Here is a 27,822-nt window from a genome sequence, read left to right on the forward strand (position 1 = left end):
CCTCAGGTAGGTGGTTTCTTCCTGCATTCTCCCATCCATCTCCACTGTATCCCAGCAGCAAGATGTGTGGGTTAGTTGTGAGGATCTAACATCATTTGCACTCTTTCCCCACTATATCATGGTGCATCACCTCCATTCCCCACTTGTCATTCACTTTGATGTCATGCTTTCCATCTAAGGCTGTCCCAAGCCAAATAGGGAGTAAAGGGAATTGATGCTTTTGACATGAAGCCTCCTGTTTTGATGCATTTTTTCCAATTTGCCATTAGCGCACCAGAAATTGTTGTCTCTAACTATCCATGCTTTCTCTGCCAGTAGGGTGGAGAAGCAGCCTCTCACATCATTTGGATGGGGCAAAGTACAGGTAGAGCTCAAAGCCAGTTCAGTTTTGTTTCCTTTCCAGGTGTGTACCACGTTTCTGTTGAATAAGTAATCAGATTTTCTATCCACAGATCACACAAGGAAATTTCCAAAGCCTCATCATGACTCTAGTTGTTCAGATTATCCTCAGTTTATTTTCAGATCCAAGAGTCTATGTTTGTGTTTGTGTTGTTGTCTCTACCCTGGGAGATATTTTTTTAATGTAAAAAAATCCTGTTTTGAGATAGTTTGAAATACAGAAACTCTACCCAGGACAACTGTAAGAGTGTCAGTTCCACATGTACTATAGGAATCAGGTCTGGAAGGAACATCAGGAACGCACAGAGTCTGTCCTGCAGTGTTCATGCTTGTATGTGCAGAGTGTCTGAAACTCTGTCTGCAGACCCAAGTCTAAAGTTCAGAATATCTCTTCTTATCTGAAATGGGAATTCCTTGTTTTGAGCACATCACCATAATAATTACTGCAATTTGCACTGGAGCAGCCAAGGAAGGGCAAATGAGGGTTCAACAGAGTAAAGCAAGAGCACTACATTGACACTCAGAAAGATCAATCAGCTCCTTTCACCAAAAATGCACAATTCCAGCAGCAACTCAGAAGCAACAGCTGGAAAAATCAGGCAGATGGGAACTGGGGGTCCTGAAGTCCCAGCAAATTACTGAGGAGTGATGATACTGTGCACCCTTGGCTATGATAGCACTGTGAACAAGACAGTAGGTTGATTTTCCTATCTTGTGGGTTACATACCTAGCACAGCAAAGTGACTAGAAACTCTGTTTCACATGTTTGATGACCTGCATTATGTTTACTTTGTGCCACTGGGGCAAAGTTGAGCAGACAGTGCCTGCCTGTGTATCTCACTCTGTGATATGGGGCCAGGTGGAAAATAAGCTGTAAACAAAGGTGAAATGCATAAAAATGTGCCCATTTCTATATGGATCCAGCAGATGAAGGTGAAGATGGGATAAGAGATATTTGAATGGAGGAAAGGGCTCTTCTTTGCACAAGACCATCAAGTCCGACATACATTCACCGAAGGTTCACCTTTCCTCCTTTGTGCAGACACAGACAGTATCTCACCATCCAGATTTCCTTCTTTCCCCTTGTTCTTCAAGTGGTGAGTGCCCTTCCCTGGATAAAAAGGCTATTCCAGAGGCTGGAAGTCTTCCTAAAGACAGTCACATGGCTTTAAAGAAAAAAAAGCAAGCAAGCCAATCTCCATGCCAACAGCCTTCCATTAACCAGGAGCTTGTGCATGGGTGATGGAGGGGAACGCTCCTAGGAAGAAAACAGCTTTCAGTGTCAAGATTGCAAATTTTTATTAATGTAAACAGAGAACATAAACTACAATGATTGCTGAAAAATTATGAAAAATATCTCAGCAGTATCTTTCTTATGTTGCTTGCTCACCGAGACTTTAAATGACAGAATTATCACATGGATCTGGAAGGCTTCTTGGAAACACTCCAGTTTGCCTTCAGGCATGCATTTATTCTTCTGACCATAGGATGCATAATTGACCTGCTGTTTTTAGCAGCCTTGGCTATCAGAACAGCTTCCTTTTAGGTAGAGAATGCAGCAAACACACTTGTCTCAATATTGTTCATGTTTTGAGGGGAAGGAAGGGGTTTTTGTTGAATTGTAGATTGGTCGGTAGAAAGAAATAATGAAGGACAGGACTTTTCCCCTTAACAGCCCCAAAGCACAGCAGGACTAAGAACCCTAAGGACTAAGTCCTGGGTCTGAGCACCTAGTTCAGCCAAAAGCAAGCTTAGCTGGCAGGCTGCATAGCTTCAACTCAAGACCATGCAAAGCCCTGGTTGAGGCTCAAGCTTTTACTGCAGACAGGCTGTGGGACTGCAGACACCACTGGTGTTGGTCAGAAATTGTGTTCCCATGGCTGGGACAGCAGAAGACTAAGGCTGAGTTCCTGGAATGGACCCATGTCAGCCATGTTCCTAAGGCAGCTTTTAAAGTAAGTCATTTCAAGGCACAGACTGGGATGTTTTCATCAACTACATACACATATACAATTCTGAGCAAACATTCTTCAGTTTGTTTTTTAGGTGCAGCCCAGGAGAGAGAAGCAAAGGCAGGTGGTGTTGTTTGGGAAAAGAGAAACCAGGCAATAGTTGTATCTATAAATAGCGGAGTTGGAAGATTCTTGAACTAACATTAGGGAAATCAAATCTCAAGGGTTGTGGGGACATGGTTTTTGTAAACTACAGCCATACAACCTGTCAGAGGCAATGAGACTTCTTACATTTGTGTAGAGGGGAATGGGACCTTACTGTTCTGGCTCAGGCTCCAATATCAATCCTGATCTTCAAATATGTCCCACTGTCTGCATAGACTCCAAAAGGAAATATTATTTCTTACTTTATTTTAAAGGTGACAAATATTAGTGTTTGGTCTTTCTACAGGTCATACCAACATCTGAATGCAAGAAAGAAGTAGGAGAATGACATGCATGGGAAGGGACATTCTCTTTCTGTATGAGCATTTGATGGGAAGTGCTGTGGAAGAACACTAAAGAAAGTGTAGGCTTGGTCCTGTGTCCCTGTGATCCTACAACTCTGTTATATACCTCTGAGTGGTAATTCAGCAACCTTTTTAAAAACTATAACAGCCAGATAAGGCAATGCTTGAATTTCTTCTCTCCAGAAAAAAATGTATTCTTCTTTCCATTTTCCATAACTCCTTCTATCCTTGGAAGGCTAGGCTATGTTTAAATTTAAAATTGAGAATCAAGATTCCTTCTCCCATCTTAGAAGATCAACATATGCACCCAGAATTGCCTTTGATTAATGATATTAAAAAAGGAGAAAAAAAAATGTTACAAGCCACTGAAATTCTGATTTGCATGCTGGCACCTGGCAATGAAACATATCAGAAGAAATATGCTCTGAGACTGAATTGCATTGAATGACAATGAGAAAAGAATATGCAGAGGTTGCTAAATAGACTTGTTCTGTGCTGGGTGAGACTATGATACCTTGCTACATCAAGGAAGCACAAACTCGGGTTCAGCTGTTTACATAGTGCTATTTTGTTCGATATCTTCCTGTGTTTCTCAGACTGAACCAAGTAAAAGCCATGTTTGATACCCATGGCTATTCTCCTATGTGAAATTATTTTAGCAGAGCATTAGCAGGTACATTTTAAATGGTTAAGCTGACAAAAGTGTGAAATTCTGAAGATGTAAAACCCTGCCTTTCAATGTTTAAGTTTCTCATCTTATAATTGCCTATTATGGTTTTGCATCATTGCATATCTACTGATTTCACAACAGTATTTTCATGCTGACACTGCAGTCACCTACATATTTCACAAGTATATTCTAACTATAGAGTCATGGTAGTGAAGCTGGAACCCTGTAGAATAACTGCAGAATAAAACTGTTGAGGTGCCTTGCAAAGCTTTGCATGCACCCCAGCTGTCATGATTAATGAGGGAAAATACAAGGTCCCTGGAGGGCTCTACTTTAACTCTCTCTTTAACAGAAAGTGCCACTTTCTTTGTGGCAGGTAAATCACTCCCCAGTCTCCCTCTCCACACTCCAAACTCCTACATCATCTCTTGAGATGAGATTTTCTGACATGCTCCACTGGCAGTGCCTAATGGAAGAAGCTACTGAAGTGATGGGAGCCTCTAGAGCCTACGGGCATAAACCCAATCGATTCTGAGAAACACTGCATGCCCTGCATCTGGCTTCTGCAGGAGGTGTATAACCAGCACCTTCAGTTTTCCAGCTCCACTTACTGCTTTTTAATAGGAAAAGCCAGGTGTTGGAGAGCAATGAGACCCAGGAGCCAAGGGTGACCACAGCACAGGCAGAGCAGTGGCCTCATCAACCAGAAACCAGCTCTACAGCGCCCAGACAGGGTGGGCAGAGCAGGAATCTGTCAGCAAGCTCCTCTAGCAGGCAAAGCAAGGTCACAGATCAGTACTGTGGTCCTTTCAGGGAATGCAGAAAGCAGCAGCAGCAGAAGACAAATCCAAAGTCAGGTCCAAAGACAAGTCCACCCACAGCCTCCATCAGGCATAGGCTGCAAGACCTGAGCTTAAATGGAGCTCCTGGAGCTATGAGCAGAGCTAGTGTGTGGGAGCCCCACATGAGGCTGGTCAAGGCAATTAGGCACTAGCAGTGCTTAGCAGAGCTGCTGGCTATCCATGTACTTTTAATTTAAGCAGACTATATATACAGCTTGTACAGTGGACAAAAGAAGGCTGGTATGGACACACAGTTCATGGCAAAGCCTGTGATGCACATGTTTTTCCAGTGAGAAAGGCACTGTAGCACTACAATAGCCTGAAATGTCAGAGTTGTTTTGCAGCACACAGCAATAAAATAGGTCTTCCTCTGATTCCCCCAAAAATCCTACTGGCTGAATTGTTCCACAAATCCAGTACTGCTCTGAGTAATAACAAAAGCAACCACAGGGATGGATGTCAGCCACTGAGCATTCAGGAACAGAACACAAACAGCAGCAGTAGTGGCAATGAATACCAGCACAGTGTCTCTGCTCTCTATCCATTGCATGTTTAAGGAAGATCTACCAGACTACTCAGTTGGTGTGTCATGGTGGACTTTATTCTCAATATGAATGAGTACTGGCTTTCTAAGTGGATCTTTATATGCCTTTTAGTCCCTCAGCTGCTTTTTAGATGCAGTGAGTTCATACCTGAAAAACCAGCTCCCAAACGGCTATTTATATTTGGGAACTTCTGACAGATTTATTGTCAAAGCAATTCCTCTTGTCCTTATAATTTTCGTATGACAGATTTATTTCTGATATGCACCTTGTATTCTGTCACTCGTCACTCAGTGTTGTGCTGTAAGCTGGTTCTGTTACTGAACTTACTCTGTAAGTAGAAATATGTGATTGGTGCTTATACACCTCAACTGTGAGGGGAATCCAAGATCAGGGACACACAGAAATGGGGATTTATTTTGGCTCAGGGAGGCTTTTAGGTCTTAGCAAGAAACAGTAGTTGTTTAGTTCTTCTCAAGAGCACCTCAGTCCTACATAAAGGACAAAGGATTATTTAGGTTTACCTTTGAGGAAGTGTCAGATTAGACAAAATTAACCATGCCAGATAGCTTTTTAAAGATCTTTTCAGAAGCTTCATGAAACAAAAATTCTTTGTTTTTAAGAAAATCAGGCATGAGTTTCCACACGTGAGAATCCCAGTAAGTACTAAGAAGTGGTCACAGTGGATCTGTTTTTCCTCTGGTAGCCAAATCCTCATCTAGCAATGGGAAACCTATAAGGTTCCACCTCCAGAGAAGGAAAAAAAAAACAAAACAAAAACCCAACACTGATGCTGGAGATGAACACCTGGGGAAATCAATTGGGTTCAGAGGTCTGGGGAGGCTGTTTAGGCAATGGGTATCTATATGCAATATTTTGCCAATAGATATGGTCTCAGAGCTGACAGCATGGTATTCCACTAATAAGCCCCAATGAGAGGGAGAGTACACAAGCCCATTGGGGCCATGTTAACATTGCTCATAGAGCTTATTATGGGTTCAGAGCAAGAGACAAAGTTTGTAGTATACTTTGCAGATATATTCCCAGCAAGTTTGGAAAGGAAGTTTCAACCAAGACCATAGGGCCAAATTTACAAAAACACCTCCACTGCCAAGGTCTGACACCAGGTTTCACAGAAAGGAAGTTCCTGCAGCTCTAACTGTGACATAATTGGCTGGATTTGATGAAAAACAATGCCAAATCCTTCCCATTTTGAACAACATTTTCGAGACTCCATTGCATTTAGTCATGGTTCCCAAAATGCCGGGTACTGTGTGCTGAGGATCTTTGTTGATCTGCATGTTAATATCATTAGTAGAAAACAAATTCTTCCAGAAATCTCACCCCAGTTCTTAGTGCACTTCTAAAAAACTGTATTTATGTGCACACTAATTAAAAAAAGGAAACCTGCCTTTAATGACCTTCCAGAAGCAGGGTTCCAAATAAGCCACTGAGTTACATTCTCCTGCAAATTAGTAAATCTTCAATTAAATAGCCTGGCCTCTTATGAATGGGAAAAATACAAATGGAATCACTCACTACGCTGCTGATGGTCTCGTTATTCTATTGTTTCACCAATTAACCAAGCCTGAGAGCCTTTGAAGTGTCAGCTGTGATAAGCTGTTTGACACTGCTGTCAGGCTTCATCATTCCAAATGAAAAGTGACAGTCTTGAGATTAAACTATTATTTCCTTATAAAGATTAGGAGTCACATTTACTTATAATTAGTATGCAGGCTCTGACAGACCAGACACTTGTAGCACAATTTCAAATTACTAGCACAAAAAAAAGACTTATTAACTGCAAATTAATATTTATGAGGTGGGTGAATGGCTGAATTTTAGTTTCTTCAGTGGGAGAACATTCCATAAAGAAATAGTTTCCATAGTTGTCCTCTTTTAAGGGAAAAGTATTCAAACCAAAACCTGTGACTACATGTACACATTTTGTTTGTATCTGTTATGCTTGTTCAGATACGGGGGAACCCACATACTGCTGGAAGAATGCTTTGGAAGCCACTTTCCACAAGTTTATATCACACTAAACTGATTAAACTCAGTGCTGAGATATGTCAGGCCAGAAATTAGGAGTCTAAGGAAGTCTGAGAACCTGTTTCATCTTCCCATAGCAGACAGGAGCTGGTGAAAGTAATCACAAGAAAAAGAGCTGATATGGGAAGTAGGCTTAGTTCCCAATGTCTTACAGGCTATCAGTGAGGAAGAATCACACAATACAGCTTGTGGCTTTACACAGCAGAGGCGATGCTTTTTTAAAGCAAGGTGCTTCCATGCTGTGATGGTGCAGTTGGCCATTCTTGCAGAACAGATCATGGCACACTCCAGTTCACTTATGGGTCCTATGGCATGCAAAGGGATGACTAGAGAGCCCTTGGCCTGTACACAATAGAAAATTCATGCAGCCCTCAGTCACAAATATGCAAAAATCTAGTCCACGTTAGGTTTTCAGACCCTTATTTCAGCTCCTCTGAGACATTTTGAAGGTGTTTATTCAGCAGTTCTCATTCACCATGATCAAAACATTTCTGTGACAGCTTTAATTTCGTACTATGCATGTATCATCCCATGCAATGAAGAACAGAAAGCAGCCCTATGCTCAATGTGGCAGGCCAAGACTTGGGTAGACATTGATTTAACACATCCTAAAAGATCTTAGATAGATTGTCTGCCTATGGGACTGAAAGTGTGGTGTATTGTGTTTTTAGCTACTCTGCTAAAAACTGTTCCTTCAGTGCAGTACAACAGAGAAAGTCCTCATTCCCATCTCCCTTACAATCAATCAAGCCCCAAAGGGCAGACTCCCAAACGTGTACACAACCACAGCAAGCTCAGTGTGCATATCGCAGTCTGCTGTATGGCGTTGTGCCCAATGGCAGGCAGATTTTTGCCTTGCAACTCCAAGCCAGCATGGACTCCAGGTACTCACATGCTGGTAGCCCAAATAGTACATAGGCTCAAGGAGCCACAATCCTGTTCCTGTTCTGGGAGCTATGTCTCAGACCGTAGCTCCCTTTCTGTGTTTACCATTTGAAACAATTGGCAGGATGTCTACCACAGGCCAGATATGGATTAGAGTTAGCTGCTTTCTTCCAGGCAGAGTATTTCTGGTCCTATGGGAGGTCTCTCAGTGCTGCACAGAAGAAAACATTAGGTACCACAGTACCTAACAAAGCAGAGGCATAGAGAATCATCACTGGCAAACACATAAGGTTTTCTGAGTCTCACGCTTACACTTGAGCCATTAAGCCAAGCAGGGCCCATCTGAATATATTCAATGAAGCATTTTTCCTTTAAACACAATTACTATTTGAGAGCAGACAGAAAATGAACACAGTAATCGTTCTGCCATGCACTAGCAGGTGTTATTGCCAGCAAGGCCTTTGCTAACCACTCTAATTCTTGAAATAGCTACAAGAAAATGGGGTCAGTAAAGTGGCAATTGTTCATTTACATTACAGGGATGGAATTCAGGCACTAGTAATGTTTGCAGAAATGAGCTTCAAAGGAACACAGGTGGCAATAATTAATTCCTAATTTCCTCCATTTGTGCAGACTGACCTGGATGAAGAAAAATTGTCTGAAATGTGAAATAATACAAAATAGTTTCTTCAAAAGCACCACCAATGAAATAAAGTATACTAGAAGAAAGGAGGAATTCTGCTCATTCTGCCTACATACAAGAAGCTGATGACCTTTTGGTTCATTAGTATGACTCACATCCAGCATGGACAACACTCACTCAAGGAGCCTTTCCTGGAGGAAGGTTGTCATGTCCACACATAACTCTACCAAGGATGAAATAGGACTTAGAAACTGAAAGCAAAAAAGAGGTCATTGTTGAGATGACATGAGTGTATACTAGAAAGATTGGAAAATTTACCAAGTTTGGTTTCTTTTATTTGCTCAGACATACAACAGGAACAGTGATATTTAATTAATCACTTAAATGGTTTTACCTCACACAAGTGATTTTCAGATGATGGCAGGCAATTAATTCCATGCTGTGTAGCTTCATCACCAAGATTCACCTCAAGTTACTTCATTTTTTTCTCTTGTTCTCCGGAAAGTGCATAAAAATTCTGCAGTTAAAAAAAAAGCAGAATCTCAAGGAATGTCCGATGTGGGAACGACAGCAATCATTTAGGAACTGTTACTGAGACCCAGCAGATATCCTGAAGATAACTGTACATAAGCAATGAACCTCCTTATGCTTTTTGAAGTCAGTGACATAATTCACTATGTGTGGAGAAAGCAGAGGACAGCCCAGTGCTAATACTTTGGGGCAGAAGCATAAGTTCTTCTATGCTTAATATGGCAATGATCAAGGTCTCCAACTTAGCATAACCCACAGAATAAACATAATAGTAATAAGTGACTTACAACAGATGACGAGCCATAAAATCCTGCATTCTACCATAACTCCATGCTGTAATTGAAAAGAGCAGTGGCCAGTAAGCAAGTGCTAAACAGCTACTGAAGATTTGTTTCATTTAGAAGCCTCATACTATGGCTCCCTTTTCAAATTACTTTAATTTAGAAGTCCCATCAATAAGCGTATTTTGCAGAAATAAACTCAATAACCCAGTATGAGTTATAAAGCAGGTATGTTTTATTAGCTGGCGGGTATGAGGGGGATAAGCTCTGCCCGACTCACATACCGTATTGCTTAACAAGCAGTTACTTAAAGTAACAAGCAGTACTTAAAGACATGCATATTTATAACTGCCTACTACATGTTCATAATCTTTCCCTGCTTCATATTGTAATTAGTTCTGGAAGGACCTCTTCAGTCTTGCACCTGTGCAGTACCTCCTGGTGGTTGTGGGCCAGAGTCTCAGGGCTGAAGTAACTCCTGTTCCTCAAGTGAACTCTCCCTGAACTCAGTCTGTACACAGGCACAGCCTTCTTCTGGTCGCTTTCCAAACCACAAAGTAGGATAAAACCAGTTTTCGCTCAAGACTGCTGATGTTTGCATACCAGCTTCTTCTTATCGGCAGAAGTCTGCATACCAGCTTCTTATCAGCGAAAGTTTGCTTACCAGCCTTCAAGGCCCCTACTAACAGGCAGCGTGAGTAGCAATGAACTGAGGTTTTCCCTTGTATGGTGCGGTTTACAATAAACAAAGCTTCTTCTAAGTTTCTTCCCCTATATCTTATATGTTTGCCTATCAATTGTGCCAGCATCAAACCATCTATCAGCTGAGACCGCTAACAGCCATTCCATCATGTCTGAGTTTTTTCTCTCTGGAAACTCTGGCTGTTAATTAGCTGCAACATATCTGACAATGGACCATAATTCACCAAGGTCCTTTGTAAGTGCCTGTTTTCTCAGAGTTAATGTATTTTCAAGGCTTGAAAGAAAATTGACTCCTTTAGCTGAGTCTCCACTTCGGCAATAGTTTGCTTACCTTGCGCTAGTTGTATTTTGCCAGGCATGTGATATGGTAAAAATTGTTATTAAACATGTGGTGGTGGTGTCAGTATATAATCTTGGAAACGTCTGCTGTCAGTTAGGGAAGTTAGCACATATTCTAGGACAGATTCTCAGTTGGAACAAAGTAGCTTACTTCCCTGTAACTTGATTGTGCTAAACTGATTACTGCAACTGAGGCCACGGATTTCAGCAAGAGTGAGTTGATTTGTACTGGCAGAGAATTGGTCTTATCGTAAAAATTTGTTAGCAGTCCTGTGGACTCTAGGATTCACTAAGGTGCCCAGTAGTTCTTGGTAGCATTCTAATTCAGGTGAGCATTCCTATCAACATCTGTACAGCATATATTTTGAAAGGGGCACTGCCATGCTGAGTCTGGCCAAACCTTACATTTGGGGGTCCATCTCCCCTTCCCCACTGGAATATCATCTTTTACCAGCACCTTTCCCATCATCTCTCAAAGGCATGTGGGTACTATCCAATACTGATGCATTTGGAAATCTTGCTGTTAAATACTAAGACTTCTTGACCTCAAGACAGAAGTTTTTAAATCACCCAAATGTTAATAAAAGTATTACATAGCTACCTCAAAGCATGATTACACTAAAGGTGATTTTTAAACAGTTGGTCCTCCAAAAGCTGTCTGATTTTGATTGGTATTAACAATCTTCCCAGGAGATACAGATCCTGATCCTTCTCACTGAAGCTCTTCTAGTATTGAAGCTGTAATTATATTAATGACAACCCCTACTTATCAAACTTAAGAGTTCTCACTAATCACTGCTTACAAACATTGCTGCAGTCAGGCACTTAGAAATGTAAAGTTACAATCCAATTATGTACTATCGTCTCCTCTGAAATGCCAAAATCACTGCTGAAAGAGAATTTGAAGCATTCTTAACACCTTTCAAAATGCTGCCTCTAAACAGGTAAGGAGAAATTATTTTAAATGTTTTTTTTTATTACACATTCCCCTCAGGATTATTCCAGTAAAACTTACATGCATCAGGGAGCCGCAAGGGCTGAGTGACTTCTCAAGGGAAGGCAGACTGGGAGCCAAGGCAAGGCAGTGACCTCACTGACTGGGCTCAGTCCTGCAGTGTCTCTTCTGGGGAGCCCAGGCAGAGTGGTGGCAGTGACAGTAGCAGTGACAGCTTCAGCAACCACCAAGGAAAATAACAGGTCGGGTCCACTGTCAGCCCAGGAAACCTGAGCAATAGTCTAGGAACAGAACTGGAGCATGTACACCTAAAACTTTGCTCAGGACAAGACTGAAGGCCTGGGCTTGAGAGTAAGTGGAACTCCTGGCCAATGAACAAACAGTGAGGGTGGAGGTCCCAAGTAAGGTCTCTTAGGGTAACTGGAGCAAATTGGTGCACTCTGACGAAATGTGAAAGAATACAGATTTTAATTACAGCATGACCAAACATACAGAATGAAAAACAGACTCAAAGGAGTCTTAGCAATTATTTCCTGTAGGCTGAAATATAGCTGCAGAAAATGCTTAATAATTTAGAAAGATGGGAAAAAACAGTCTTGTTCACAGACAGTGCAATGCAAAAGCTTAAAGGGGTTAAATTAATCAAATAGATTATTAATTACAATTAGCTCATCCATTGGGTGATGACTTGTCTACATTAGAGGAAGGGCCAAGGCCAGAAGGACACACATCTCGTATTACTACAACTACCACAAATTGGAAAATAGTGAGTCATAGTTGTAGGAGACTCCCTGCTGAGGGGAACAGAGGGTTCAATATGTCAAGCAGCCCCAACTCACAGGGAAGTCTGCTGCCTCCCAGGAGCCCAGGTTAGGGATATCGCTAGGAAACTCCCCAGTCTGGTAAGGCAATCACACTACCACCTGTTACTGCTGTTCCATGTGGTAGGTGATGAAGCTGCAGTACAGAGCCCAGGGGTGATTTAAAGACATTTTAGGGCCTTGGGATGGCTAGTGAGGGACTCTGGGAGAGGGAATCTGATTTTTTCCTGCCTCCTTCCAGTTATGGGCTGTGACATTGTAAGGATCAGGTTGCTCCAGTATATTAATACATGGCTCTATGGCTGGTGTCACCATAATAACTTTGAGGTTTTTTGACAGCTCTTCACCTGCTGCCCCAGAAGCATGCTGGGGATGCTGCCGCACAGTTGAAGTCCTGTGGAGATGAGTGGGAGGCTCCTGAGGTAGTAGGTGCCAGCAAGGAAACTTCTGCAAAACACTTCAAAGGAAAGAAAGGGTCTTCTACTAAGAAGGCAATGCAACCAACAGCCCAATTGAAGTGCCTCTATACAAATGCACAAAGCTCGAACAACAAACAGGAGGAGCTGTAAGCTACCACTGTGCTACTAGAAAGATATGATCTGGTTGCCATCACTGAAACTTGATGAATCCCGTGGCTGGTGTGTGGCTATTGATGGCTACAGGCTCTTCTGCAAGGGCAGACAGGGAAGGATGGGTGAAGGCTTGCCCTCTATGTCAGGAAATGAATAGAGTGTGAAGAGCTGTCTTTGACGAGTAGTTGCAAACAGGTTGAAAGCTTGTGGGTCAGAATAAAAGACCAAGGCAGCAAAAGGAACCTCGTGGTTGATGTATACTTGATCAGGCCACCTGAGAGATCAGGCCGTCAAGGAGAGCCTAGTGATGGAGCCTTCTTCCTCCAGCCACAGGAGGCTTCACACTCACAAGTTCTTATCATACTAGGAGACTTCAACCACCCTGACATATACCAGAAAAGTAGTACAGCAAGTTGTAGGCAATCCAGGAGATTCCTAGAATGCATTGAAGATCATAGAATCACAGAATCATAGAATCACCAGGTTGGAAAGGACCCACTGGATCATCAAGTCCAACCATTCCTAACACTCCCTTAAACCATGTCCCTAAGCACTTCATCAACCCGTTCCTTAAACACCTCCAGGGAAGGTGATTCGACCACCTCCCTGGGCAGCCTGTTCCAGTGTCCAACGACTCTTTCTGTGAAGAATTTTTTTCTGATATCCAACCTGAACCTCCCCTGGCGGAGCTTCAGGCCATTCCCCCTTGTCCTGTCCTCAGTCACTTGGGAGAAGAGGCCAGCTCCCTCCTCTCCACAACCTCCTTTCAGGTAGTTGTAGAGAGTAATAAGGTCTCCCCCCAGCCTCCACTTCTTAAGGCTAAACAACCCCAGCTCTCTCAGCCACTCCTCATAAGACTTGTTCTCCAACCCCCTCACCAGCTTCGTTGCTCTTCTCTGGACACGCTCCAGAGCCTCAACATCCTTCTTGTGGTGAGGGGCCCAGAACTGAACACAGTACTCAAGGTGCGGTCTCACCAGTGCTGAGTGCAGAGGAAGAATAACCTCCCTGGCCCTGCTGGTCACACCATTTCTGATACAAGCCAAGATGCTATTGGCCTTCTTGGCCACCTGGGCACACTGCTGGCTCATGTTCAGTCGGCTGTCAACCATTACCCCCAGGTCCTTCTCCTTTGTACAGCTCTCCAGCCACTCTTCCCCCAGTCTGTAGCACTACTCTCCTCACTCCCCTGGGTCTGTGGACAAGATGGAAACCAGGGGGATAAAGACCCTCCCACTATAGCGGAGAATCAGGTTCGTGACCATCTCAGGAACTTGAACATATACAAGTCTATGGGACCTGATGAGATGCATCCCAGAGTCCTGATGGAATTGGCTGATGTGGATACCAAGCCACTCTTCATAATGTTTGAAAATTCATGGCAGTCAGGAGAAGCCCCTGATGACTTGAAGAAGATCATGGAACAGATCCTCCTAGAAGCTATGCTAAAGCACGTGGAGGATGGAGAGGTGATTAATGGCAGCCAGCATGGCTTCACCAGAGGCAAATCCTGTACGACCAACTTATTGGCTTTCTATGATGGGGTAACTACAGCAGAGGACATTGGAAAACCAGTGGATGTGATCTATCTAGACTTCTGTAAAGCCTTTGACACAGTCCCCCACAACATTCTTCTCTCTAAATTGGAGAGGTATGGATTTGATGGGTGAACTGTTCAGTGGATAAGAGATTGATAGAATGGTCATATTCGGACGGTAGTGGTCAATGGCTCAAAGTCCAGATGGAGATCCATGACAAGTGGTGTCCCTCAGGGGTCCGTACTGGAACCAGTGCTGTTTCGTATCTTCATCAATGATATAGATACTGAGATTGAGTGCACCCTCGGCAAGTTTGCAGATGACACCAAGCTGAGTGGTATAGTTGCCACACTGGAAGTACGGGATGTCATCCAGAAGGACCTGGACAGGCTGAAGAAGTGGGCCTGTGAGAACCTCATGAAGTTCAACAAGGCCAAGTGCAAGGTCCTACACCTAGGGCGGGGCATTCTGTGTTTTCAGTACAGAATGGGGGATGATGTGATTGAGAACTGCCCTGCAGAGAAGGACTTGGGGGTGCTGGATGATAAGAAGCTCGACATGAGCTGGCAATGTGCGCTTGCAGTCCAGAAGGCCAACAGTATCCTGGGATGCACCTAATGATGTGTGGCCAGCAGATTGAGGGAGGTGATTCTGCCCCTCTGTTCCTCTCTTGAGAGATGCCACCTGGAGTACTGTGTCCAGTTCTGGAATCCTCAACATAAGAAGGATATGGAACTGTTGGAATGGGTCCAGAGGAGGGCTACAAAGATGATGAGAGGGCTGGAGCACCTCCCATATGAGGACAGGCTGAGAGAGTTGGGATTGTTCAGCCTGGAGAAGGGAAGGCTTGCAGGAGATCTTATAGCTGCATTCCATTACCTGAAGGGGGTGTACAATAAAGCTGAGGATGGACTTTTTACAGAAGCTTGTGGTGATAGGACTAGGGGCAATGGCTATAAACTGGAGAGAGGCAGATTTAGACTAAACTTAAGGAGGAAATTCTTCACAATGAGGGTGGTGAGGCACTGGAACAGTTTGCCCAGGAAGTTGTGGCTGCTTCAGCCCTGGAGGTGTTCAAGGCCAGATCGGATGGCGCCTTGAGCAGCCTGATCTAGTGGGAGGTATCGCTGCCTATGGCAGAGGGATTGGAATTAGATGATCTTTAAGGTCTCTTCCAACTCAAACCATTCCACGATTCTATGATTAGTGTTATGGTAGCACCTAAATGTACCAGTCAGCATTAGGGCTCATTGTGCTGGTTCCTAAAAGGACTTTTCAAAGTACAAATGCAGTCCTATGGGATCTTGGAGAGAGGACCTCCTCCAATCGAATGTCCCACCATCAGTCTACCAAGGTCAAATTATTCTTCTCTTTAAGTGGCGCAGTACATAATCTTTTTTTCTGCAAATGAGAACATTCCTTTAGTGAGAGTGACTGAATATTGCTTAGCAAGATCTTGCAATCCTGAGATTAGACACATCTTGGGAAGCTGAGAGCGTGAAGCAAGAGGAAGAACATTTTGGGCAAGATGAGAGTTAAACTGTGTCCATCTGCATCTTCTGTAAAGAACTTAAACACTGAATAGAAGTTCTAATGGTGTGTGTGTGGGTGGGGTGGGGGGTGTGTGTGTGTGAGGGGGGTCAGAAAGGTGATAGGATCCTGAATTGTGACCATGGAAAGAGGGAGAACATCTCTCAAAGTGAGCATTACAGAGGTCAGCCTGGAGGAACTTAGATCAGCAGCTTAGTGTTTTAATGACAGAGCAAGGACTAGAGTGTGGGTCCTACAAGTCACAGTCCAGTGCCTGATTCATTGGACCACAACGCAGATTGCTTAAAAAAAGCGTTAAAATACATGTAGCATGAAGCTTTTACCTATTACTGTATCAGGATCAATAAGACAATTCCGTTCTGCAGAACTATGTTCTACTAAAACTCAAAAGACTAATTAGAACAAAAGTTTAAATAGTATATTTTTGTGATATCATTTATTATCCCACAAGGTTTGACACAGTGTAGTATATTGCACCTATAAATCAGTTGCAGCAAATTATTTAATGATGCATTAACCGTGGAATTTCACATATATTATAGTTCTTTAGCCAATGTTGAATGCTTTTTCAATAGCTTAATCCATCCGAGAAGTACTGAAGCAGGCATATTCATCCATCATCAGAGTGCATAGTCTTCTCTTTACTCTTTTTATTTTATTAAAGCCCTCGATCTAGAAGGATGACATTAAATAATTCCTCAGAGTTTTTTCTGCACAATATCCCCACCACCATGCCCACCCTTCTATCACAAAAAAATCTTTTCATTCTCTATTAGATTTGTTCCATCCTCTGGCACAGTTTAAGCCTGGCACTGACTTGGGGCACACTGCTCAGAAATAACACCACAGCTATATGTATGAAGGTATTATTACAAAATACTTTCACATTACAGAAATCAAGTACTCAATTTGATGAGAAAGCTTGAAAATACAAGCAGTGAGTCTACCTAGAAGAGGACAGAGAGGAGGAAAAGATACAATAAAGTATGATGGTGGAAGAAGAGATTTTTTATTTTTTTTTTAATTTCCAAGATATGCCTTGCTGGAGATTCATCTGAGCTCCTTGAGGCATCCAGAGCTGGACCAGAAAGGCTTTTGAAATTTTTTTTTAAGAATATCAGACATTGAAATAACCTTCTTTAGTTTTATGATAATCAAGTCGTGCTGAACCCAAATATCACTTTTACAGATTGAAACCTAGTAGTTTTATTCTTCAGCACAACATTTGGCTCTTGTGTAAGAGGATAAGCACTCTGGACTTCCATTGAGTTCTAGCTGTGCACCTAAACAAGTTGCTCTGTTTGGGGAAAATCCTTACGACTTTTAGCTATTAGGATCTTGCTTGATCACCTTTCCAAGTACCTTCCATCTTTCCAGCTGTAGAGTGAAACAGCTTTAATCCTGAAGAGCAACATGAAAGGTGATGATGGATCTCCCTTTTGCCACTTGTCATTGAGGTCACAGAAAGACAGAGGATATTCCTCTTGGCAGTTTTTCCTTTTACTATGCCATAGTAAAACACAGCCTTGAGACAACTCTCCTGTGCAATATGCAATATTAGCATTGCATTTCATTGTATATATATATATAACATTGGTTTTAAAAGCTCTTCGCCTTCTGTTGGTACCCTTTCACAGTAACATTAATTCTTATTTTGCTATGTGCTTTTTTTTCTACCCGTTCTTGTCCTTTTTGGTAGCAATTTATGCATACCCTGCCAGTTCAATCTTCTTCATGCAAATTACCAACACCATAAGGACAAAGAGCTGGATCACGTTGATTTCTTCTTCTTTAGAAATGAAGCACACATCTCTGAGGCATTGTTCCTAGGTCTAGATATCCTTCTTAGACCAAAGCCTAGGATACTGAGTTTGATAAATGGGAGCACTTTGGAAAGTGTGGTCTCTAGGAGAGGAAATTACACTAGAACTCTGGAGGCAATGAGGAAACCAAATGTCTGTAATAAAAAAGCATAGAGGGAGGAATGGTTACCCCATATGCCTTTCCCAACAACTGCTGTAGAAAGATGGTGATGGGACAAGACCGGATTCCTTAAGACGCAAAGCCTTTCCTTTCAGTACAGTCAAATCTCCAGCCAGGGTACTACCCTAGCAGCTAACACTGAGATGAGTTAAGCTGCACACTTCTTACGTCACCTGTGCAGCACACACACACAAAGACATGCATAAGATGTAGGAAGTAATGCTGTAGTATTGTAGGAATAATGTGTGAAAGGTCAGTGAGAAACCTTATTAAGAAGAGAAAGTGACTCATATAGGCACTTTTATGCCACATACTCACAAGTACTAAGATGTGTGTGCAAACAGTTCAGCATTCAGGCAATGAGGCTTTTATCCTACAGTCATCATTCTTATGATGACACAATGAATGAGGGACACTGGTTATCCAGTCCACCTTAACATCTCAGGACGATGATGACATGCTGACTTTTAATGCTTTTTCTTTTTTTAACCCTGCAAAAGCTGGCAGCAATCCCACTATTAATCCATCTCATCTTTCATGGTCATATAACAGTCAAGAAAATTCTAAAGACAAAATATTATGTAAGGAAATAGTTTTCCTCTTATAACCACTTCTCCAGATGCATACAGTTCAGTGTGTAATAGCAGAACTTCATTTTTTGTGCTGAAAACTGAGCAGGATACAACATTGTTTTTGGAGTACCCCAAATCATCCCAATTCTAAAGCTCTTTCATGAAGGTCAGCAGAAAATAATTCAAGGTTCATAGCTTAGAATCAGCTTGTTAAAATCAGTAGTTGAAGTTGTTTATGCTAATAACTTTTCCTGCCCCACTCAGGATTGTATTTTGCACTTTTCTCTATGCTCCTATCTTATCTAATGAAGCTATTTCTAACCTGCCAATTCAGGTATTCATTTCAGCTGAGGATATTCTGCAATGTGTCAATGAACTGGTAATCCATCTCCTCCTTTTCTTATCATTGCGTATGGAACACTTAATAATTGACACCTTATATAGTATTAAATCATTCTGACAGAACTCTTTATTTCTTGATCTCAAGACTATCCTTTTTTTCCTCTCCCTGTGCAAGGGGTGGAGGAGTAGAAAGAAAAGAGAAACCATCTGTACCGCTGAGGATAACAGGATTTTCCAGTGAAAGGGTGGAAAGGGAGAACTTGTTCTGTTCCTGGGTGGACACTCAGAAAGCGTTTGTTAGCAAAATGCTAGCCTGACCTCACCAAGCACAGGCTCTTTATCTGAATCTAGTTCAGTGCTACAACCTATTTCTAGCCAAGGGTCAGCAAATTCAGGGCTGACTCAGATCCTTCACTTACATCTATCAACACACTAAGGCTTTGTGCATGGGCGAAGAGATAAAGAATAGAGGTATGTAGAAAAGAAAGGAACACAAAAGCTGAAATTAGGAGTTTGGTACAGTTTTCTGTACCTCCTGCTCACTGTCCTTAATGTGCCAGGCCAGGAAGCTCTAGCTCTTGTCCCTCCACCACCACACCTGATCTGCTCATTGCTGCTGTCAGGGTGCCCTTGGTATCAGGGTCATCGCCTTCATCCCTGTGCTGGCAGAAACACTGGCTCATGCCTCAGTAGCTGCATGAGGACAGTTGCTTTCTCCCTTATTACAGTTGTGCAGACTGTGTACCTATTTCTACTCTTGTCTCATGCCTCTTTGACCTTTTTTGATCTCTCTGGTCTGACGAGTAAATTTCTTTCACTGCACACAGAAGTTCTGCCTTCTGTATCCTCCCTTTCCTGCACAAGCCTGTGGGCTCCTTGTAAATCCCTCTCTGTACTCACCCTATAAGGTAAATGCCTGCTTAGGGTGAGTAGCATCACACCCTGCACCTAAGATGTCTCCTCTGATCTGGTTGGGCAGCAGATGCCCAAACCATGGAGTTCCTGTCTCTGTGCACAAGTACATCATCACCCTCTAAATGAGAAGTTCAGGGGACACCTCTGAAAATGGCACTGTGTCTAAAAGCTGAAGGGTATCTTTGTTGGGTACTTGCCTGGACTTAGGATTTGACTGTCTCTGGGAGTCAATTTTTGATGTTCTATAGCTGATCATTCCCTTTAAATGTCCTCTGTTTGCTGAAAGGCACTGAGATTATTATTGAGAAACTCACCATTTGAGTCACCACTCTCTCTAACAAAATTTGCTTTATAGTTTTGCAAACAGGAAGATTTATTTTTCCCTGAAGATAAATATTAACAAAGCTACTTCAAACAACATTTACTACTCAGTTTTGGGAAGAAGCAAAAAAGTCTATCCCAAAGTTTAATAGAGTTTGATATCTGTTTTTATCTACACTACAAACAAAATATTATACTGCTGCCTTGGCAGATGAAGGAAAATTAGGTTTTTTTTTTTTCATGTCACTGAAACACTACAGAACACTATATAGTAGTAGAAGGATGAGAGTCTGGGGCTTGTTTGCCAGATATGGCCATGTTTTTTATAGCTAGCAGCTTCATGTTGGTGTTGACTTTTTTGGGAGGACAGCTAAGGTGTGGGTTAAATGTGAACCGTCACTTCTGTTATAAAAGGCCACATCTCCATAACATACAGGCTCTCTTCTCATTCCTGCAGGAGTAGATGTTTCACACAACAGCACTCAGTTAAGGAGCTCTTCACTGTGCTGTGCGAAAACATGTGCATTAATTCGACCTAGCATAAGTTCGCAATTCTTGACACCTAGAAAATGAACACATTACCTTATTAAATGCTGCCCACTCACAAATGTGCAGACCAGCTGTTTCCTCCCTTCATTATTGAACTGTAGCAAACATTTTCTAGAGGAAAATTAAAAGTAATGTGTAAAAACAATTTTAGAAAAATCAATTTAAATTTTTCTACTACACAAGGAGCTACAGTATATTTTAAGAATGTTGTGTTCTATTTTTTCTTTTTAAAGTTCCTCTGTATTATGTTGGATTTCCTATAGATAAGATGTCCCCCTTCAAAAGCACAGGTTTGTTTACTTTGGAGAACATGGATACAGCTAAGCAAGAAAACAAAAACCTGACTGGAGAAATATGGGACTCTTCTCATCCTATACCCTTGTGAAGTTGTGGTGAACTATAAACACAGACATTTCCTCAGGCAGCTCTGTGGTGATGACTAAACCTCTAAAATATGGCTAAAATTCAAGTATCCCCTAAACCTATCTTGGGGCCCTGATCAAGTCATAAAGGAACTTGAAAAATTCAAGTCATTCCAGCCAATATCAAGCAATTACACGCTTTTGCCAGTTTTGGTAGCTTTTCACAGTTCAACTTGGTATATTCTAACTTTCCCTGCACATAAAATGCCTGTAGACATGGCTTGCACTGAATTGCAACCAAAGAATATCTTCAGTGTAGGCACAAGATTAAAATGACTCTCTTGCAGGGTTATTGATGCAGGCAGGAAATAGGTGCTATTCCCCACCTCGCCCCCATTTTTTGTTGCTTTGTAAAGTATTGATTTTTAATGGTTACTTTTTCTTGTGTATTTTAGCAGCTTTGGTTGTAGCAAGCAGATACCGTTTCTTGGTAAATATGCATTCTGCAAGAGTGCTTTACCTGGCAGAAAAAATCTGTAGCATTGGAGACAGCATGCAAATCTTGATTTATGGCTGTCATCAGTGCTTGCCAAGTAGCGGCTCTGATGAAGGGAGCCAGAACAAGCTTTGTTTGCTGTTCTGATTTAGACACATTCTTCCTTCCCATTGTGACATTTCTTTTGTGTGCATGTGTGTGTCAGTGTGTGTTCACTAAGATTTGTATTCCAGTTACTTACTTGGTTTCTGTCATGTAGTGATTACTGCTGGTCCAAAATGCTGACATCTTTTGCTGGGTGCTATTCTCCCACTCACTTGATGCTTAGGTGACCTTAGCTTCATTGGTATTCAGTCATTGTCAGAGATGCGCTGGCTTCAGCTGCTTGGGCCTTGATGAGCAGGTGGAGAAATGACCGGTGGAAAATCAGTTGTTAAGACCACTATAGCAAAAAGATTGATGTAATTAATTTTTCATTATGTATAGTGTCTGTGGATTGTAATCAGCTTGGATTGTTCTTCCTCTGAGGCACAAATAAAATGCAAATGGTTCTTGAATGAAAGGAAATGTTCTTTACAAGGTATTGTGCTATTCAGAGCAGCAAAATGGCTTGAAATAAATGGGGATTATGAGGAATGTTTTATGAATCCACCTAGGAGAATTAATATAAGCTTCATGCAGGGAAAACCACAGGTGAGTTTCCCATCAGATGAATGTATTACTGCTCAAGCAACTGGAAACAAGAGAGAGCTGAAGGCTTTAAACCTTATTTAATAATACCAATACCTCTCTTTTCATGAGATGTCAATTCACTTTACAGAGAAGGTGCTTATCTTACGGATGGGTTTAAATTAAGCACCTTTTCTAAGCCCCCCTCTCTACAGCAAGGAGTAAAAGGCATGTCTGCCGTGCCCTACCAAGTGCTTTACCCCTTGGCAATACACTGGATCACAGCAGCGATCAGTGCAGTTCTGAACAAACCTATTCACACTGTGAAGTATTCAGCCGGACAGAACAGTTGCATCATGAAGTTCTTTCAGAAGCTTAGCCACCGAGTCAGAAAAAAAAATGCTCTCTATACCAGGGACATGGTACTTAAAGATAATTTTATAACACACATATCTTTCAGATTCAGAGCCTCTGCCTTACAGAGCCAACATCACCTTGGGAGTAGGGCAACTGTATCAGATATTAATTGGTCCCACACCTCAGGGTAAATGACATGCTTCTCACCTGGGCCAACAGACCCAGGACTCAACCCACCAACAGCCTTCTAAGTCAGGGAGGGTGGAATTGAACTGTGGGAGAAAGGCCCTTGATTTAGGCAGCAACTCTGAATGTCTGTGCATCTCCTGGAATTTGCAGGGTGCTGGTCAGATGTGGGTTTAGAGAATAGGATGGTAAATCTGGAAACAAAACAAAAATTAATTCTGTATTTCCCCCAAAACAGAATGACAGGGAGATCTTGGAGGAAGAAATGGGTAGTTTCCCTGCAGTTAATTGCTTGCAAGCTGAAAAGAAAAGCAGGAGGGAATGCAAAGAGATTTTATTTCTCGCAAAACACAAATGGCTTTGTCATCAAAGGAACTGACACCAGATCCAAGGCTAAATTTCCACTTCTTTTATGCAGTGAGCTCTTCCTTCTTGATATTACTATAAGACATGCACATCTTATGACTTTTAAGGCAATGTACAGTACAAGATAAAAACTGAATGGACAGCATGCCTTACCAAATCCCTAGTATGGGAAATCCTAACAAACACTGTTACTCCCTTTTTAGATGTATGAAGTGACTGGCTCCTGTAGGTCCTACACCAGCACATGCAAGCTTAAAATCATTAATCAAACCCTGGTGATACCAGTGAGCCATGCAACTTCATTCAAAGCTTGGGGACTGTTTTCTTCTCCTGTAGCTTTCTAGGAATTAAATTAGAATGTCAGGCTAGGAGATGAAGTGACAGCTACATACACCAACAACTCCTGCTGGAGGAGCCCAAGTTGTGTGTGCTGTTGCTTAGGTCAAATGTAACTGGCAGTACGTGCTCACATGTGTAGCAGGGATTATAACTGTTCAGCACTAACCAGGAGGTCTGCTCCACTGAAGTCAGTGTTAGTGACTGACTTGGAAAATCCCAGTACAATTTTTCCCTGGTTTTCATTTTAAAGCACTGCTGTCTAGTTGTTCTGCATGTTTGGTGGCGCTATTTTACAGTGTATATCAGTTTAAATCTGAGTATTTAATTTCAGATGATTATGACAAGGGATGATTATCTGAAATCTGCTGGTTGTGTTTCACAATAAAAGTAGTCACATATAAATCCACTGATATATTCCAATGTTTTGTTTTCCTTGTTTGCATTCTCAAGCCCTGACGCAAATCCATGTATATCAGTTGATACCAGCAGGCAGATTTTCATGAGACTTTAATGCTTCTTAACAGAATAATTAGAATCATAGAATAGTTTGAGTTGGAAAGGACCTTAAAGGGACCTTAGGTCCAACCCCCCTGCCATGGGCAGGGACATCCCAATAGATCAGGCTGCCCAAGGCCCCATCCAACCTGGCCTTGAACACCTCCAGGGATGGGGCATCCACAGCTTCCCTTGGCAACCTGTTCCAGTATCTCAGCACTCTCATAGTGAAGAAATTCTTCCTAATGTCTAGTATAAATCTGCTCCTCTCTGGTTTATACCCATTCCCCTAGTCCTATCCCCACAAGCCTTTATGAATAGTCCCTCTCCTGCTTTCCTGTAGGCCCCCTTCAGGTACTGGAAGGTCGCTATAAGATCTCCTACGAGCCTTCTCTTCTCCAGGCTGAACAAGCTCAACTCTCTCAGCCTGTCCTTGTAGGGAAGGTGCTCCAGCCCTCCGATCATCTTTGTAGCCCTCCTCTGGACTCGTTCCAACAGCTCCATATCCTTCTTACATTGAGGATTTCAGAACTGGACACATTATTCCAGATAAGGTCTCAGAAGACAGGAGCAGAGGGGCAAAATCACTTCCCTCGACCTGCTGGCCACGCTACTTTTGATGCAGCCCAGGATACAGTCGGCCTTCTGGGCTGCGAGCGCACAGTGCCGGCTCATGTCAAGCTTCTCATTGACCAGCACCCCCAAGTCCTTCTGTGCAGGGCTGCTCTCAAGCATGTCATCCTTCATCGTGTACTGAAAATGGAGATTGCCGCGAACTGGGTGTAGAACCTTGTACTTGGCCTTGTTGAACCTCATGATGTTCTCACAGGCCCATTTCTCCAGTCTGTCTAGGTGCCTTTGGATGACATCCCAAATTACCCTTGAAAGATCTCACTCCACAAATTAGATACATTTTAGCTCAGTGTTAGCCTTATGCAGCTCTTGCTAAAGTTTCAACATCATCTAAGAGCCAAATTCTATCAAGGAAATTTTAGCACAATCAGCCACCTCTGGCTTGGAACCTTTGCAAATTGACACAGCACAACATATAGACCAAAATATCTTGACCAAAAATATGAATATTTAAGGTAAATATTTTGAAATTGCATTTAGCTTACACAATGCACTTTTTCTAGCTGACTGAAGACACATTATATCCAACAACTTGAAACTATTTAATGTTCTGCACAGAATGTGTATGGCAAAGTCAATTCACTGTTTAAAAAGATTTATCTACTGTGGAGATTAGAAATGAAAAGGAGACGGACAATCAGAATCTGGATTGATTTGTGTTTTAAATCAAAATTACACACAGATTTTTTCATGATGCCCTTGCAGGATACATGGCATTTTTCTGAATAAGAAGAAATGAAAATCAGGAGAGAACAGAGGCAATCTGAACCAAATTAAATCCTTAATAGTGGGGAAATGGGAAAGAAAGACTGTCGGTCAGCCTAGGTCAAGCCAGGGCTGTGGATTGTAACATAGTCCTACCTCTGCTCCACAAAGCCATTGGCCTTTTCCTCAAGGCATGACTTTTAATGTGTTGGATCTGTTTTTTTAAGCACATCTCTAACCTCATTTGAACTTTTTTCCTTCTCTTCACTCTCTCTTCTCTGCTCATATTCTTTCATGCTCCCATTTTGCCCTTCAAAACCTTGTTTTATTGTGTTTCTGGTCTTAGCTGGAGAGACTTAAAATTGTTTTTTTCTTGATCTGCATTTTCACAATGAGCTTCTTAAAAACGATGCTTTTCTGCAACAGTCACTGTTAGGTTGATAACCTAGAGCAAACACGCCAACAAACATAAGGGGTCCAGATCAGTCACTTTTCTAATATTTGTAAGCTCTTAGCATCCGCACCATTCTATAACGGCAAATTACACAGATTAACTATATGTTGTATGAGAAAATACTTCCTTATATTTGCTCTGAACTTCCTCCAAACTTCCTCCACTACACTGCTTCTCTTACAGAACCTGTTCTGTGCCAGTGATCAGACTGTAGATCTTTCCCTGCATACTGGATTTTAGATGCTGGTATACCAAAAGAAAAAATCAATCAAGAACTTCAAGACAATGCTGAGCTCCTGCTACATGCCTGGACTCTCAAAATAAACATGTATTAGTGGCATTTCTGATGGCATTGGCAAATATGTTCTCAGATGATGATATGCTAACAGATGTTTCTGAAACACACAGATTATGTTAAGATTATGCATCTTGCCCTGATCTGAGAGTGTCTGCAGCATAAACCTTAAAGAGAAATGATGCTGTCTGTGTGACAGCCAATTGCTGGCAATTTTAAAAGAGAATGTCTACATCTATATATCTATTTTATTGCTTTGCATGTATTTGTGACCTTCCAATGCAGTAAAAGGAAAATTAAGCCCTCAATATCACAATCCATAAACTAATTTTGCTAACAAAGAACAGAAAAGGAGGGGTTCAATGGGCGCAGAATTTCTCTTTCCATTCTTAGGAAGCAGTGAAGCAGCCATGTGGTATTGCCTTGACCTTTCTTTAGCCATTTGTTCCTCTCTGCTTCTCCCTTGGATGTGTTTCTGTGTCACTTAGCAGTCACATAAATAATGTCAAGAGGCTTCATGTCATGGAAAGCTGCAGTGAGCCATGAGCCATTCCAGCTTTAATTAGGTACACAAACTAAACCCAACGGTAATAAGTCTAAGGTACCATGAATGTCACAATCACAAGTTCTTTCTTGGGGAGGTCAAATCGTTGTCAGGAGGCATAAGGAAAACTACTACTTATTATAGAGGCAGGTTTTGCTTTCACTGGTTCTGTTACAATTGGCAGATACCCACTCTGATGAACAAGGACCTCGGGTATTCTTCTCCCTATCCTGCCTTTGCTCACTCACCAGTTTTTAAGGCTTTGTTTTTCTAAGATGATATGGTGAGTAATGCTCACAACCAGCTGATGAACTATCTTGAGGTAAACATGACATAACTATCTGAGCAAGCATTCCCAACATAGGAAATACTTTGCGAGAACTTCTAGCTTTCTGAATAATACTTTGAACCTTGAAGATATTACAGGCTACACTGCAAAGTGCTCAGCTAGGCCCTGCCCTGTGCTCAGTAAAATAGCAAAGCCTGATTCGTTCCATGTTCAGTCATTGCAGGTGACAGATATTTTTGAAAGCAAGGTTCTACAGCATATCTTTTAAAGAAGCATATCTTTAAAAGCGTAGGCATTAGGGTTATAAAAAGACTTCGGACCAGCTGCCTTCCCTGTCAAGTGCCTGGCAGGCTGCAGGACAAACAATTTTTGAAGACAATCTATCAGAAGGCAACGTAAGTAATCAGAAGGTAATGATGCCAATGAGGGCAAGTCAAATGCTTTCATGAAATATCCAGTTCTTGAAAGTCTGCTTGAGAAAAATTATTTGACAAGCGTGGCCAACACTAACACAAAGCTACCAGTCCCCTGACATCCCTATAAGTACCTTCATAATTATCGATATTTCATAGAAAATTCATAAGGTACAATATTTTAGAGCTGATTAAAGACATAGAGCTTGCCGCTTCTACAAAAGTTATAGGACCATTTTTTAAACTTGAAAAATACCACAGTTATTTCAGTGTTTCTTACAGCTATTTGAATATCCTGTCAGGCCTAGGTGAAATGAACTGAAAGCTTATGACTCAACCTTAGATGAACTAATGTTTCTTATCGGCCAGCTTTAATTCCCATTTATCTTTTGCAGTTTGACCGATCACTCATTTCTGCAGCTGAGAGAGACAGGTAAAGTTACAAAAGTTGAGCTTTAGGTACAAGATCTCTATACAGAATGTTTCTGTCCAGGTCTGCTACTCTGGAACTTGTCATGAGTGGTACATAAAAAGGAAGTAAGAACTGATGAAAGAGGGCTATGTACATAAGGCAGGGTAGGAGAGTATGACTTTCACTATGGTGTAAATTCAGGGCACAAAAGGCCAGGTTATAAAATATTTTTTTCAGAGAGGGAATTTAATCACCTTTTAACTATGGTATGCAACGTGTGTTTAGCAAAACTCTAAACAGTGGAGCTGTACAAATCAGTGGGTTTCAGTGAAAGTTTTGCA

General features: G+C 41.9%; 1 long non-coding RNA gene across 9 annotated transcripts in view; it reads right to left on the bottom strand.

Annotated features, from left to right (window-relative positions):
• The window catches only part of LOC128852081 (uncharacterized), a 67,335-nt gene that overhangs the window by 8,498 nt on the left and 31,015 nt on the right, over nt 1–27,822 (bottom strand). For 6 of the 9 annotated variants that reach the window (XR_008449707.1, XR_008449712.1, XR_008449711.1 and 3 more), the window contains 4 exons: nt 27,408–27,489; nt 21,566–21,766; nt 20,500–20,577; nt 8,889–9,011 (listed from right to left, as the gene is read on the bottom strand). This is a non-coding gene — a long non-coding RNA (uncharacterized LOC128852081). Of the gene's footprint in view, nt 1–8,888; nt 9,012–20,499; nt 20,578–21,565; nt 21,767–22,557; nt 22,731–27,407; nt 27,490–27,822 lie in introns of all 9 variants that reach the window. The other 3 variants (XR_008449710.1, XR_008449706.1, XR_008449713.1) reach the window with 3 other exon arrangements.

The sequence above is a fragment of the Cuculus canorus genome, chromosome 4 (assembly GCF_017976375.1).
Source record: "Cuculus canorus isolate bCucCan1 chromosome 4, bCucCan1.pri, whole genome shotgun sequence".
In the NCBI taxonomy this organism is placed as follows: domain Eukaryota; kingdom Metazoa; phylum Chordata; class Aves; order Cuculiformes; family Cuculidae; genus Cuculus; species Cuculus canorus.